Source organism: Tachypleus tridentatus, chromosome 10 (assembly GCF_004210375.1).
Source record: "Tachypleus tridentatus isolate NWPU-2018 chromosome 10, ASM421037v1, whole genome shotgun sequence".
In the NCBI taxonomy this organism is placed as follows: Eukaryota; Metazoa; Arthropoda; class Merostomata; order Xiphosura; family Limulidae; genus Tachypleus; species Tachypleus tridentatus.
In genome coordinates, this window is record NC_134834.1 from 145,822,600 (window position 1) to 145,839,066 (window position 16,467).

Consider the following 16,467-nt stretch of genomic DNA (forward strand, 5'->3'; position numbering starts at 1 on the left):
AATAATATTTCTAAATAACTCTAGAATGAATTTTGAAATTGTCATTGGGCTATTTAGAAGTACCTAATTTAATGTAATGTAGTAGTTACATTATAGTGACAAACACCTGTTACAATAAGAACAATATCACAATCACAGTTTGGTCTGTATGAATAATGTGAACTTATGAAGAAACCAGCCTTTCTGTGAAGGTCAACTGCAATTTAGACATTTTGTTTCGGTGTTACTATGACCATTCAATATCCAGGCCGCGGGTTTGCTTTGTTCGAGCGCGCGATTTCCGCCTCGAACGCCTTAAGCGTATGATCACCGTATGACCATGGTGTACGCTCTGCGTACATATACGCATATTTTCAAACAGATTATTTCTCATTTGTAATAATGAATTATTAATCAGAGTATGAGTTTCCAATGAAAACTGCATTGAAAACGCAGTTCAAAATAGCACACCTTTCTAAAATGTATCTTGGTATTTACATTATTATAATTTACCATCTACATATTGATGGCATTTTGGGAAGCACCTCCACAGTTTACCTCAGCCTCCACCCCCGAAGAAAAATATCCTGGCGCCGCCACTGCTTAGATTATGAGATGTTTACAAATGAAAGAATTGTTATTTGTTCTTAAACCTGACTAATAAATGTTATAAAGAAGATGAATAAAGCATATAAGGGCTCTAACCACACACAAATGGCCTGGCATGACCAGCTGAGTTCGAATCCTCGTCGCACCAAACATGCTCGCCCTTTCAGCCGTTGGGGCGTTATAATGTCAGGTCAATCCCACTATTCGTTTGTAAAAGAGTAGCCCACGAGTTGGCGGTGACTGATGATAACTAGCTGCGTTCCCTCTTGTCTTACACTGCTAAATTAGGGACAAACAGCTAGCGCAGATAGCACTCGTGTAGCTTTGCGCGAAATTCAAAACCAAAAAAACAATAACCACACACGTGTGTTTACTCAGTGAAACCTGGAAATATTTGTCGTTAGAGTGATGTAAAAATTGAAAATATAGGTTTGGTTACCGTGTATCTTTTTCTTATAGCAAAGCCATATTGGGGTATCTGCTGTACTTACCGAGGGAAATCGAGCCCCTGATTTTAGCGTTGTAAGTCAGGTAGGGGATCAGATTTGGTTAAACTCGTGGAAAGAGAAAGAAAATGGCCAAAGTTCAATCGCAAAACGGACCTTCATTGACATTCTTGTGGAGTTTACTTAGCCAATATATTGACTGTTTACATCATGAAGGTCACTTAGCCATTTTCTTTTATTTTATCGAAGCCGTTTAGTCGATCCCGCTTATGACGCTAAAAACGTGGTTTCGACACCCGTGGTGGACACAGTACAAATGGCCTATAGTGAAGCTTTTGCATAACAAGAACCAAAAATGCGTAATCGAAATATTGATTAATTTATCTCCTTACCCTGAATAAAATATCTGTTATTATATTTAGAGTAAATAGGTACCTTCGAACCAAAAGGAAGCACTTCGTGTTATATAGCTACATAGTTAATACAGAAACCAAACGTTCAGAGATTATATTTCACATCTGTTTTTCATTAAGTCACAAAATCCACAAACTTTATCAAGCATGCAAGGTGTCTCACGTAGGATTAGTTTGATTTATTATACTGCTACGACAGGCAGATAAATTGTGACTGTTTTTTAAGCACGATCATCAGCTTAAGACAGAGAAGAGGAAAAGTAAATATTATGTACGTCTTCTGTGTATGACAGTTTTATTGTTAAAAACGTATATTCTAAAGTATAGACTACGTATTTCCAAACCACGACGTTTTGACATTTTCATGTGTAACGAACTATCAGAAACAAAAAAGTAGAATTCTAAATATATGCACTTAAAATGACGAGCAATTTTCCAAAATAAATAGTAAATTCCAATTTTTAACCCTTTCTTTAAACAAAAACTGACTATTTCAGTTGCGGATGTAGTAAATAAAGTAATTTACATTTCAAAAGTTGTTAATGTGAAATTAACTTTATAGAAGTGAAAAAAATATTTAAAAAATGAAAGTGTGGGAATGGATGAGCCAAAAATTGAGGAAACAAGGTAGGAATGGGCATGGTGTAATAAAACTTTTCCCGTACAATTTCACAAGAGAGCGTGCCCAATATGATGTCCATGCCTATTTCGTTTATTCTTTCTATCCGGTATACAATAAGCTAGGAGTACCTAACTTATCTAACTTAACCATACCTATTATAGAATGTCTAGAGGTTTCTGTGAATCGAATTATTGAACGGTAAAGTTTGCTTACATTGTACCAGAAGAATTAGTCATTCGAGTAAATCCCTAACGTGTATACATATATATTTCTCTTTACAACTTGTTACTTCTTTCACAGATTGCATCAGAAGGCAATAGGATTCAGTACATTAGCCATAGATGTGGTTTAAAATACAAAAACAAAAAAATATCAAAAGGTTTCAGTGTATCGTCGTCATGAATTCGTTACTATTTATACAAAAGTATAAGAATCATAGACATATTTTTGTATGCACTCATAAGTCTTATAATATAATGAAGACAGAAAAACGAAGTAGGTAGGTATTGATCGTATTTTGGACACACTCCCCTGTGAGATTGAAAAGTATAAGTTTTATTATACCACGCCCATTCCTACCTTGTTTCCTCACTTTTTGGTGCGTTCATGCCTAAAATTTTAATTTTTTTAAAAAATATTTTTCCCATTTATTCATAAATTTTTTTCATTCAAAGTGGCATGATATTTTGTGTTGCTGTCCCGTATGTATATCATAAGTATGGGTATTACCACAATATTACGTACGCGACGTACGAAATGCTCGACGAAGGCAAGCTTGATCTAATTCAAATGTGTATTATAAAGTCCTTGTAGAATAGCGTAACTTGTCTTCTAATCTAGATGGCGAAGATTCTTTCAAGGCTCATCCCATGTTACCATACCCCATACTACTCACAATTTCAAAATCTTGTCACACGTTGCTGTAGACAGCGAAGACAACGCCCCCTTCACTGACTTATTTGGCCACATCTACTTAATATATGGAATGAAAGAAAGGATATATGAATTTCCAAATTACATTCTTCTTCACGGTATCAGCTAACACTAGAACGTGGCTCCTGTGATATTGTTCTCTTTGACGCATTTATAATTGTGGTAAGTATATTTGTTACACAGCTAAAACCGATGAAAAAGGTTAGCCAGTCAGTGAAATTGAGAACATTATGGATTTCTTAATTTCTAGTATATCCTTTGCTAATTAACAAACCACACATGAAACTTCAATTCATACAACCACTTGAGACATTCAGCAGGTGACTTGATTATAAAGGGGTACATGAGTGAAAGCTTTTATAGCTTGTATTGCGTATGCATCCAATTCCTACTATAAATACTACTGTACATGTGATAATTCTATAACTCTTACGTTGACTGAAACAGGTCAAAGTTTTTATAAAACCCTATAAACACATCAGCTTTAACTGTCATTGACCTATCAAGTTTTATACAGTTATCTAACTTAGAAGTAGTATGTTACTGGTCTACCACGTTCTATGCAATTATCTAAGTTAGCAGTAGTTCGTCACTTCTCTACCAGATTCTAAACATTTATCTAAATGTGAAGTTGTCTATATCTGGTCTACCAGGTTCTACACTGTTGTCTAAGTTAGAAGTAATCTGTTACTGGTTTATGAAGCTCTAAACAGTCATATAAGTTAGCAGTTTCTGTTAATGATGTGCCATGTTCGACACAGCTTTCTAAGATAGAAGTAGACTGTTACTGGTCTAACAGGCTCTTCAGAGTTATCTAAGTAGAAGTAGTCAGTTAGTGGTCTATCAGTCTATACACAGTTATCTAAGTTAGAAGTATCTGTCACTGGTCTACAAGATTATACATATTTATCTAAGTTAGAAGCAGTTTATTACTGGACTACCAGGTTCAACGTAGTTATTTAAGTTAGAAGTAGCCTGTCACTGCTCTACGAGGATCTACACAGTTATCTAAGTCAGAAGTTGTCTGTTACTGGTCTACCACGTTCTAAACAGTTATTTAATTTAGAATTACATGTCATTGGTCTATCAGGTTTTACATGTTTATCTCAGTTAGAAGTAGTTTATTATTGTTCTACCAGGTTCTAGAGAATTACCTAAGTTACAAGTAATATGTTACTGCTCTACCAGATTCTATATAGTTATCTAAGATAGAAGTAGTATGTTACTGGTCTACCAGGTTCTACACAATTATCTAAGTTAGAAGTTATCTGTTACTGGTCTAACAGGTTCTGTACAGTTATCTAAGATAGAAGTAGTCTGTTACTGGTCTATGAGGTTCTACACAAGTATCTAAGTTAGAAGTTAGCTGTTACAAGCCTGCCAGGTTCTATACAATTATCTAAGTTAGAAGTATTCTGTTACAGCTCTACCTACGAGGTTCTACCTAGTTATCTAAGTTTGAAGTAGACTGTTACTGGTCTACCAGGTTCTATATATTTATCTGAGTTAGAAGTAGTTTATTACTGGTCTAACAGCTTCTACACATTTATCTAAGTTACAAGTACTCTCGCATTGGTCTACTAGGTTCTACAGAGTAATCTAAATGAGAAGTAGTCTGTTACTTGTCTATCAGGTCCTACACAATTATCTAAGTTAGAAGTACTTTGTAAGGTTCTATACAGTTGTCTAAGTTAGAAGTTATCTGTTACTAGTCTACCAAATTCTTCAGAGTTATCTAAATTAGCAGTAGTCTGTTATTGGTCCACCATGTACTACACAATTATCTAAGTTAGAAATAGTTTATTACTGGTCTACCATGTTCTGGAGAATTATCTAAGTTAGAAGTAGTTTGTTATTGATCTACCAGGTTCTACACAATTATCTAAGTTTGAAGTTGTCTGCTTCTGGTCTGCGACGTTATACACAGCGACCCAAGTTAGAAGCACACTGTTACTTGTCTACCAGGTTTTACACAGTCATCTAAATTACAAGTAATTTGTTACTGGTCTACCAGGTTCTACAGAGTAATCTAAATTAGAAGTAGTCTGTTACTGGTCCACCATGTTCTACACAATTATCTAAGTTAAAAATAGTTTATTACTGGTCTATCAGGTTCTACACAGTTATCTAATTTAGAAGTGTAAGTCATAGGTCTACCAGGTTCTATATATTTATCTAAGTTAGAAGTAGTCTGTTATTGGTCTACCAGGTTCAACACAATTATTTATGTTAGAGGTAGTCCGTTACTGCTCTACGAGGTTGTACACAGTTATCACATTTACAAGTTATCTAAGTTAGAAGTAGTCTGTTACCGTTCTACCAGGTTCTACAGAGTAATCTAAATTAGAAGTTGTCTGTTACTGGTCGACCACGTTCTACACAATTATCTAAGTTAAAAATATTTTGTTACTGGTCTACCTGGGTCTACACAGTTATTTAAGTTAGAATTTATCAGTTACTGGTCTACGAGATTCTATACAGTTTTCTAAGTTGGAAGTAGTCTGTTCCTGGTCTACCAGGTTCTATACAGTTATGTAAGTTAGAATTTGTTTGTTTTGAAACTGTATATTATTAGTGTTAAATACTTATTTATAGGGAAAAGTAACTGATTAAGATTTGTTTTTATTTTCATGTGTAGACGTTATCGATACCTTGTTTGATGTTTTGGCTAAGAGGCCAAGTCAGATGCTGCAAAGTTTTAACTATGCCTAACATCGAATTGTTAAAAGAGGAAGGTCAATCATTCAGAAACACCTGTCGCCTAGAACGCTAGTAGTAACAAAATTGTGGGATTGACTATCATTTGTATATTGTGGATTATTGAACTGTAAGTGTGGACTACATTCTGTGACATATCACTGGCTCAATTTTTAGGCCTCTTGCTTGCACTAAGCTCACACTAATCTTGTACAGGGTGTTCGGAAAATTACTGTGCAGTTTTAAAAGCAGCGATAACAGCATTCATTCAGTCTATTTCAAGCCAGCAAGCAACTGATGGCGGTGTTTAGAAACAAAATAAGAACGATCCAAGCCTATTTTCATGCCAACGGGGGTCACTTTCAACATTGTTTATAATTGTCGTTCATATTTACCTCCTGTATTCGATGTTGAAACATGTCTGTTAATAAATATATAAGTGCACAGTGACTTTCCGAACACCCTGTATAAACTGATTCATATCACGATATGAATGAAGTTATTACTTGTTTTCTTACAAATTGAAGGATAGTTCTAAAATAAACGTTCGCATGCCTTGTTAATGAAACTCGAATCCTGAATATTACACCTTCTTATGTATTTCCTTTCTTTTGAATCCCTGTTGTGTGGATGAAGGTAGTGGCGAGGTATATCAATACATGTGATTATTTTGATAGTGAATCGTATAATGGAATGACGGTGAAAATAAAAATACTAAAACGCCAATGCCTACAGGAGAAAATAAACTATGTAGTATTACGTATTATAATTTATCTTGGACAAGTCTCCGATTTATTGTGGTATGTATATTAAGTTTTAGGATTTTAAATAGCGAGAAATTTTAATTATAATTTAGAAGTTACTTGATGTCGTTATGTATAATGTTTATAATATTTGTTAACCATGAGATTGATACACACAGTTTTCTATCTTAACACAAATATAATATAATATACGAACGACAATAGAATTTATAATAATAGCTATTACAAATAATGGTTTATATACAGGAATTTTACACAGCTTAAAGAATAATGAGTTTTCTATTTGACCTGGAATTGAATATTTTATCGACGGTTCACAAGGAGCGAATTATACATTAATTTTGTTGCACGTCGCTTAATGACTAGCCTCACGCCATTTACAAGCTGACCTATCTCCGACAAAAATATTTGATATCGTCATAGAAATACGAACGTCTGAAGTTAATTCTTTGAAGATCGACGATTTGTAATGTTTGAAATCTATAAACTTTCCTGGTCAAATTTTCATTTTTTTTCGGTTAATAAACGTTTATCACAATTATAGCTTCCAATGTTTATAGTATACTGACTGAAGGAGACCAAGTATAACTATATCCTTGTGTTTTGTACTCATTAGGCGTGATTCTCGAAAATTTGGTTGGCCCAACAATACTGGTATTTACGTAGATATGTATATAGTGTCGATTCTTACGCACGTGAATCTTCTACAGATTTGGAGAACAGACTGAACTTTCGCAATACACATTTACAATATAAGTTACATGCATTTCTAAATATACAATAAACAGAAGCAAACGTCAGTATTAAAAAAAATAAACATTGGTGAATTCGTTACAATAGATGGTTTATTACACTTAGAAGAAAGTGAATTACTTCCGAAAATGTATACTGAAAAAATTGATGTCCCAAAGAACTATATATAGCTTACAGTTGTTGGGAATGTTGCATTTATTTGTTTGAGTACAATATTTTGCTTCTTGAAAGGTAAATTATCAGACAAAATTAGAAACACAAATACATCCAGGTTATATGTTTTTAATGTGATGAGTTTGTTAAAAGAACTTAACATATGAAAAAGACAATTTAGATGTTAAGAAGGTTTGTAATAAAACAACAACAATAAAACAGACGTGTGTATAAAGTCACAGACCCGAGGGAAGACAGATAATCAGTACCTTCAGCTCTTGGGTTATCTTTACCAACGAATAGTGGGATTGACAGATACATATGACGCCTCCACACAAGAAAGGGCAAGCATGTTCAAGTGTGGAATTTGAACGTGCGATTTTCGGCATGAGAGTCTAGTACCTTAACCACCAGAGTATGTAGGCCGTGTAGAAAACAGCATATTCCTAACTGACATGATAATTCGGACTGCAGTTCTCTATTCAATGAAATGAAGTATTCGTTGTAACTAATGTGATTATGAATGGTAGAAAGTGTAAGCAAATTTGTTTGTTTTGAATTTCGCGCAAAAGTACTCGAGGGGTATCTGCACTAGCCGTCCCTAATTTAGCAGTGCAAGACTAGAAGAAAGGCAGCTAGTCACCACCACACACCGCCAACGTTTGGGCTACTGTTTTACCAACGAATAGTGGAATTGACCGTCACATTATAACACCCCCACGACTGAAAGGGCAAACATGTTTGGTGTGAAGGGGATTCGAACCCTCGATCCTCAGATTATGAGTCGAGTGCCTTAACCACCTAGCCATGCCAGGCCCAATTATGACATTGAAGCTGTCTTTGAACCAGCAAAATTCAGCTTTAACAATATAGTTTAAATTTTCTCTTGCCTTTGATAATGACCTGTTATTTTAAATTGAATGCAGATGGCCTGCAGCTTTAAAAGTTCAGTAGGGGCAGTGAAAGACTTTATACTCTCAATACGTGTTCTGTTATTTGAATTCAAACGTTTATTACGTATTTCAACATATTTTCATCTAAAAAACGTCAACAAGATTAAGTACGCATCTCATCATCCAAGATCCCTGTATAAATTATCAAACAGTTTATTCTTTACTGATTTTTTTTTTTTTGCTACGTATCTGAACCTGATTATTTTAAATTAGTTCTAACATGAAGGAGGCCTAACCTCGTGAGATATTATTGGGATTACGGCCAAAACTCTCGCTAATAGCGCGAGTACTTTGCTGAAATAAGACTTCTTATTGAAAATCAAGGCATCATCACACAAAAAGTCTTCAGTTTGCGAGGCTAGAAGTTACATATCTCATGGTTTGTTCATTTTCTCGTGTGAATGGATCACAACAGTGCATCATTTATGAATTAGCCAAACGTTTATTAAGTTATTATGCACGCACAATTTGCGATATTTGAGCCGTTTGAAAATATAATATGGTCATTTAAACTGATTTTAACGACTTATTATTCTTTGTTCACCACTGTTTTATACCAAATTCGTATTTTCCAAATATGTGAGGAGCGATACAAAATTACGAATGTTGAATAATATTGATAAGTCCTGATACAAAGCTTACATTTTAGTATGTGTTCTACTAACATATTAGGTTGAGGAATAATTCGTGAGCGTTTTTAAATAATTTCATTCAAGCATTACATGCAAGACTATACAATACTTCAATGCATGAACACATTACACCCAAAACATTTATTATGATACTTTATTTCATGTAATACCTAGGTATATAGTATGCATTGTTGTAAACGAAATTGCAAGAAATTAAATGCGAAAAGCAGATGGTGTCGAAAATGCTCGATTTTGTCCACTTGACATTCCATTTAATGAGCTGAAAATGAAAGCAAAAATTAAAGACATATGAAAATCAAACACACCATCTATTAGAGCAAAAAATTATCTACCAAATGACATGAAATATTTTGCGAAAGCGTTTCATTTATGAATATATTTTTAACTTGAAAAAACGCTCACGAATTATTCCTCGACCCAATATATAATGTTCTAATATTTAAAGTCGATACGTTGTAATATATAGTGGAAAAGTTTCATTAAATATATTAGTTATTCAAGTTCAACTAATATAATATACTTTCTCGTGTTCAATATTTATCTTATTTAACTTGATAGAAACCATACACGATTAAACGACTCACGAAAGGTGAATATGGTCCTAGGACTAAGAGCTCTCTCTGTATGTTGGTTAAATATTATAATAAGAGTTTCGAAGGAAGTAGATTTGGTCCAAAACATATCTTTCACAACTGATATCTTAACTCGTTCATTGGAAATAACGAGGAATAAACTAGATTAACCTTAGCTTTAATAACTTACATCCTAAATTTAGCTCAACCTTATCTTTAACAGCTGGTATTTTAACTCGTTCATTGGAAATAACAAGGGTTAAATTTGGCTCAACCTTATCTGTAACAATTTACATTTCAACTTGTGGTAATAACCAAGGGTAAATTTGCCTCAACCTTATCTTTAACAACTTACATTTTAACTAGTGGTAATAAACAAGGGTTAAATTTGGCTCAACCTTATCTTTAACAACTTACATTTTAACTAGTGGTAATAAACAAGGGTTAAATTTGACTCAACCTTATCTTTAACAACTTACATTTTAACTAGTGATAATAACCAAGGGTAAATTTAACTCAACCTAATCTTTAACAACTTACATTTTAACTAATGGTCATAACCAAGAGTAAATTTGGCTCATTTCACAACTAACATCTTCATTCGCTTTTACTCTAGTCAAGTACAGTGTATTGAAACAACTGAGTAACTTACTTTTGCTATCAGTTACAAACGTAATCAGAATGCCTGGGATAAACAAAATTGGATCAACAACTGATCCGTGAAATACGTTTTTGGCTAGTTGATTTTCCTGCAATGTAATATTATGGGTGAATATAACTTAGCCAAAAATGCACTTTTTTAGTTAAGGTAATTTAAATATCTACATCGTAATGTGGTTATTTTTAATCATTTTTTTTTAAAGTTAAGACTTTCTCTTGGAAGGGTTGACATTAAGGTTACAGTGAGAGATGTTTCAGTTTGTTTCGAGGTGATAAAAAGTTATTTTACTTTGTAGAAAATACTAAATTGCAATTTAGTATTTGTAAAAAAGTGTGTAAAAACTCGTTTTTAAGGTTAATGTGACCGCTTCATTTCAAACACCTGTTGCTTGGTGTTAATATTCAAGAGACATTTATTCCATAAACAACACTACAAAATACATTTTTATATTAACTACTATAGAATAAAATAATAACTTGCCTTTGCAGAAATAAGAATGCTGAAAAATACTGCACTGTCGGGGTCTCAACTTGGTTCTCTCCCGAATGTTGGTTTCGCCGCTAACCTTCTCCACCAGACGATAACGCGGGTGCTGCAGAAATAGCGCGAAACAGACAAACGTAACAGTCACGTTCGACCAACCACGTCGCGAGCCGCCATGCGCGTGATTTCGAGCATGCAGTATGCGCATGAGGTGAAAGAATTTGCTAAAAACAACTTATGGAATATTAGAAATAATGAATCAAGTCATTTAACATTTCCCCTCTCTATTCTGCTAAAATAATCAGTAAATAAATAATTTATATTCGTCCTATGGGAATTCAACAGAATTATTCGTGTCCTGCATTTCTATCAATGAATTTTGTTTTGATCGGTTTATACTTGTCTACGAAACAATAAAAGAGTACTGTTGATTGGCTGGATTTCTACATACGTCATTCGCTGTTTGGGATCGATACTTTTGAGGCAAGTGTAGCATCCACTTCCTTTGGCATTTAACAAGCTCATGGTGCAACGAAACTCGAATTATTGAGGACATACACTGTTATCGGCAAACAAACATTTGAAACACATGAATTCCCGCAAGAAAATTGGCAAAATACTTAGTATTCTACTTTAGTTGAATTTTAAAACTTGTTAAAACGATTTTAATTTAACGATTTGTTATCAAAAGTAATAGTTTTCACTTTTTAGAAAGTAGGTGAACAAAGAAGAAGGGAGTTGTTTCGCAGTAAAAAATGTTTCCCGAAAGAAAGAGAGTTCTATACCTTAACAAAGGATTTCAAGTTATGACAGATGATTACATTCAGAAATCCTAAATCACATTTTATAACATAGATGTCTCTACTGGCTTTCTTAGTTTGTTTTTTAGTGAGCTAGAACAAATATTACATATGGCAGGAAACCATTATGGCTTCTCTGATAGATATTGATAATTTTTAATTAACTTGTTTGAGTCTGTTTTGGAATTTTACCACTCAGACGGCAACACATAGGTGTATATAATTTAACCCTTCCGCTACATACACACACACAGTTGTACAAATCAGTATAACATAAGTTTATTTAACACATAAGTGGTGTACGATCAAAATCAAATGGTTATTTTAAACGATTTCTCTCTAAACAACAACAAAAAACACAAGAAACAAAACCTAACAGGTGTTTTGATTGATAATACTATAATATTCCAATCACTGCAAAATTTCACAAAGAAAGAAGAAAAAGACACAAACTTTTACGCAAAACTACTCAACGACCGTTTGTGCTAGCCATACCTAATTTTGAGATGATAGACTATGAGCATTGTTTGTTTGTTTAAATTTAAGCACAAAGATACATAATGGGCTATCTGTGCTTTGCCCACCACGGATATCGAAACACGGTTTGTAGCGGCTTGAGTCCGCAGACATTACGCTGTGCAACTGGGGGCGGATATAAGGAGAGCAAATAGTCAACGCTACTCACCGTCAATCCTTGAACTACTCTTTACGGACAAATAATGGGGTTAACTATTACTGTATAATGCCCTCACGGCTGAAAGGACGAGCATATTCAGAAACGGGCTTCGATCGTGTGGTTAGATGATGCCAGACTCATAAGACGTGTAATAGTGTTTATGTACATTTTTCTAATCACTCAAAACGTTTCAATATAAAATATTGTTCCAAAGCAATACTAATATCCATTAGTAGACTTAATATAACTTGCTGTAAAAATCTATGAAAATAAATTAATATTTGTCACAGAAACGATGCTTTGTATCCAAACAGTCCTAATAAGTCTTGCAAGCCCCTTAAATATTTTTTCCTGTATACATTTGCTGTTAAGCAAATAACCATACTTTCAGGGTTCTTATACAAATGATTTTGTAACCAGTATTTACTCATATGTTATAATAAATCCATTCCGATCTACACAATTCCAAATTAATGAAATATATTTGTATATACACTTATATATCGATTTATTAGTTTGTTAAATTTCTTGATAGTTAGCATTGCGATTACAGTGACATCTCTTTTCATTTTTAATAACTAATTTATAGAATAATATATATTTTATTGTAAAAGTAAACTAAATGCGATATTAGATAACAGATGGATGCCTGCATTTGTTTGTGATTTCTGACACGTTCTGTACTAAATTCAGCCTGTTATACGACGTAGAAAACTCAATTAACAACAGTGTCCCTCATAGGGTCTGCTTTTGCTCTATCATATTAGTTTGTATCGCTGGAATACATACGATATATGTCATCTATAAAAACATCTTTCTTTATCTCATCAATGCATTATTAAGTAATAAACTGAGGAACCAACTACTATGTGAAATGACAATATTATTACTGTAACTATAGTGATGATACAACACATACGTTACGTGAAAGAACACACGGAGATTTGAAATGTCTAAATCCACGATGTCCACGTTATGTCACCATAGCTTCAGCCTCTAGTTTCTTCCGAAATTTTTCCAATGCAACATCAACATCAGTAATTAGAAATTTAGAAGTGTTCAGAAACCCTGGAACATTGATTTACTCTGTTTATCATTTTGTGCAGAGCTACATCAGGGCTTTTCGCGTTTGTCATCCCTAATGTAGCAGTGAAAGACTTATGACCAACTCTTGGGCTACTCTTTTACCAACGAATAGTGGTATTGAACATTATATTATAACGTTTCCCCACGGCTGTAAGTTTCTTAGACGACGTACTTATTGTCCTGGCCTGGCATGGCCAGGTGGTTAAGGCACTCGACTCGTAATCTGAAGGTCACGGGTTCAAATTCCTGTCACACCCTTTCAGCCGAGGGGGCGTTATAATGTAATGGTTTATCCCACTTTTTGTTGATAAAAAAGTAATCCAAGAGTTGGCGGTAGATGGCTGTGACTAGCTGCCTTCCCTTTAGTATTACACTACTAAATTAGGGACCGCTAGCGTAGATAGCCCTCGTGTAGCTCTGCGCGAAATTCAAAACAAAACGAACAAACTTATTGTCCTTAAGCTACGAGCGTATATTTGTTGTTGTTGTTTTATATGAAGCGCAAAACTACGCAGTGGGCTATCTGTGCTTTGTCCACCACGGGTATCGAAACCCGGTTTTTAGAGTTCTAAGTCCGCTGACATACCGATGTGCCACTGGAGGACGAGAGCGTACAGCCCACGTCCCATTTCAATGTGCAAATATGGTGGCATGTGCATGTGATCGATGTTAAAGTCCAGTCAGTTTGTACGGAAATTTCTCATTTTTTCTGACAAGAATGGGTCCAGTTCCTTTAAAAAGCACATCAATAAACATGTCATATACATCTTCGTGTTAACTTGGTAAGATCCTGGAACCGAAGGTACTGTTCAGTTTCCTTTCGAGGTACTTTATTGTTCAATGAAATTTAGAACAAGAAACGGTCCTTATAGACACCACAATTTTGGCTGTAAAAAATATTATCCATCCGCCACAGATTAGAAAATTTTTTTCAACCTGCCTCTTATCAGTTGCTATATGATGAAAAGAGAAAATTCCAGATTATTATTTTGTTTTCGTTAAACGCTCTAATACTTACTAATCTTAATAACGCAGTCTTTGTTTTTAAACTGTATTAAGTCTCTTCTCGCTTACAGGGAGGGCACTTAAGCTATCTCTAGCTAATATTACTGAAGATTTGTTTTCCATTTCTGATTTACGTTAAGCTTTTCTCGGACGTTAACTGTGAAAAAATGCACCGAACTTGGTAGGGTCGTTTCTTTTGCCTGAGATAGAAAGGATATGGTCTCCAGGGTAACGAGGTGTTATAAGTGACTGGGGAGTTTTGTTCTTCTCATTATTTAATACTCCAGAAAGTACAGGGTGTTCGGAGAGTCACTGTGCAGTTTTGTAATCATAATTTATTCAGTCTATTTCAAGCCAGCAACTGATAGCGGTGTTTAGAAACAAAATGAGAAGGATCCAAGCCTGTATTGATGCCAACGGGGGTAACTTTCAACATTGTTTATAATTGTCATCCATATTTACCTCCTGTATTCTATATTGAAACATGTCTGTTAATAAATATATAAGTGCACAGTGACTTTCCGAACACCCCGTATATTGTCTCCAGGATAACCGACTGGTTCATCTTGGTTCTTTCTGTATATAATTGTGGTGTTTGTTTGTTTCCGAATTTCGCGCAAAGATACACGAGAGCTATCTGTGCTAGTCGTCCCTAATTTAACAATGTAAGACTAAAGGGAAGGCAGCTAGTCATTGCCACCCACCGCCGACTCTTGGGATACTTTTTACCAACGAATAGTGAGATTAACCGTCAAGTTATAATGCCCCCACAGCTGAAAGGGCGGGCATGTTTGGTGTGACAGGGATTCGAACTCACAACCCTCAGATTACGAGTTGAGCGCCCTAAGCACCTGGCCATGTAGGGCTCAATTGCGTTGTCAAAAGGTTATTACATGTTGAGACTATCATTTATTCGCTGGGAACAAAGATCAAAGTTCAATACTATGAGTTAAGTACGATTTTGACCAGAATGTAACTTTTTAACAAGGGTAGCTCCAAACATATCAAGCCAGAGGTCGTACACTACCTTGACACTCTGATACTTATATTTAAAGACAGAGGTCGTACACTATCATTGACACTCTGATACTTTTATTTAAAGAAAGAGGTTGTACACTACCCTTGGCACTCTGATACTTATATTTAAAGACAGAGGTCGTACACTATCACTGACACTCTGATACTTATATTTAAAGACAGAGGTCGTACACTATTATTGACACTCTGATACTTTTATTTAAAGACAGAGGTCGTACACTACCCTTGACACTCTAATACTCATATTTATAAATATACAGTAAATTTAGATACATCGCCAATTACTTATTAACTAGATCAAAGGAACATTTAACTAATTTTGCTTAAAGTAAACATAAATATCCTGTTTTGAATTTCGCGCAAAGCTACACAAGATGCTAGTCGTCCCTAACTTAGCATTGATTAACAAGAGGGAAGGCAGCTGGTCAACGCCATCTACTTCCAACCTTTAGGCTAATCTTTTACCAACGAATAGTGGGATTAACTGTTACATAATAACGCCCTCACAGTTGAAAAAACAACCATTTCTATGAGAGGATTCAAACCCTCCAGTCAGGAGTCGAGCGCCCTAACCACTAGGCCGTAAACATTAAGAGTAAATTAAGTCAAATTTTGTGAGTGGTTGATAAAGTACTGGCACTGGGATAATCGTAATGCTAGTGGTTTATCTTAGGATAGGCCAGCAGTGACGAAATTGATACTTTATCAGATAGAATGGGGATCCTGTATTTTTTCTCTCAATCTCAGCACATGAGCCCCCCACAATTCTGTAAAATACATTGGATTACGAAATTACCGTACTTAAAGGTAATTACACATTGAAGTTTCAGGTTGTGATATAACGTTAACTTTTAACATTAAGGTTATAAGATACGTGTGTGCAGGGTTATGTTATATTTGCGTGTGCAGGGTTATGTTATATTTGCGATGATAAAACATCGAAGTTATAAAATACTACGTCATAAGTGACAGTAAAGAAGGATTGATAACTGATGTTACACGATAATAATGTCGTGTATTTTATATTTATTTAAAAATAAAGTACGTGGTAAAAACCAAACTAACACTAAAATTTGAGACAGTTTCAACGTTTGCGAAATTTAGATTAATTAGTCGTGTTTGCTATTAGACGCAAAGTTATACAATTGGAAATCTGTGCTGCAGGTAACGC

At 34.6% G+C, this 16,467-nt stretch overlaps 1 protein-coding gene across 2 annotated transcripts in view; it reads right to left on the minus strand.

Moving 5' to 3' along the window:
* Positions 1-10,845, minus strand: part of LOC143230540 (uncharacterized) — a 116,457-nt gene extending 105,612 nt beyond the window's left edge. Inside the window, exon 1 of one of the 2 annotated variants that reach the window (XM_076464291.1) lies at positions 10,689-10,804. The gene's annotated coding sequence lies outside the window, so the exon portion shown is untranslated. Of the gene's footprint in view, positions 1-10,688 lie in introns of both variants that reach the window. The other variant, XM_076464288.1, reaches the window with a different exon arrangement.
* Between the last annotated feature and the right edge of the window lie 5,622 nt (positions 10,846-16,467).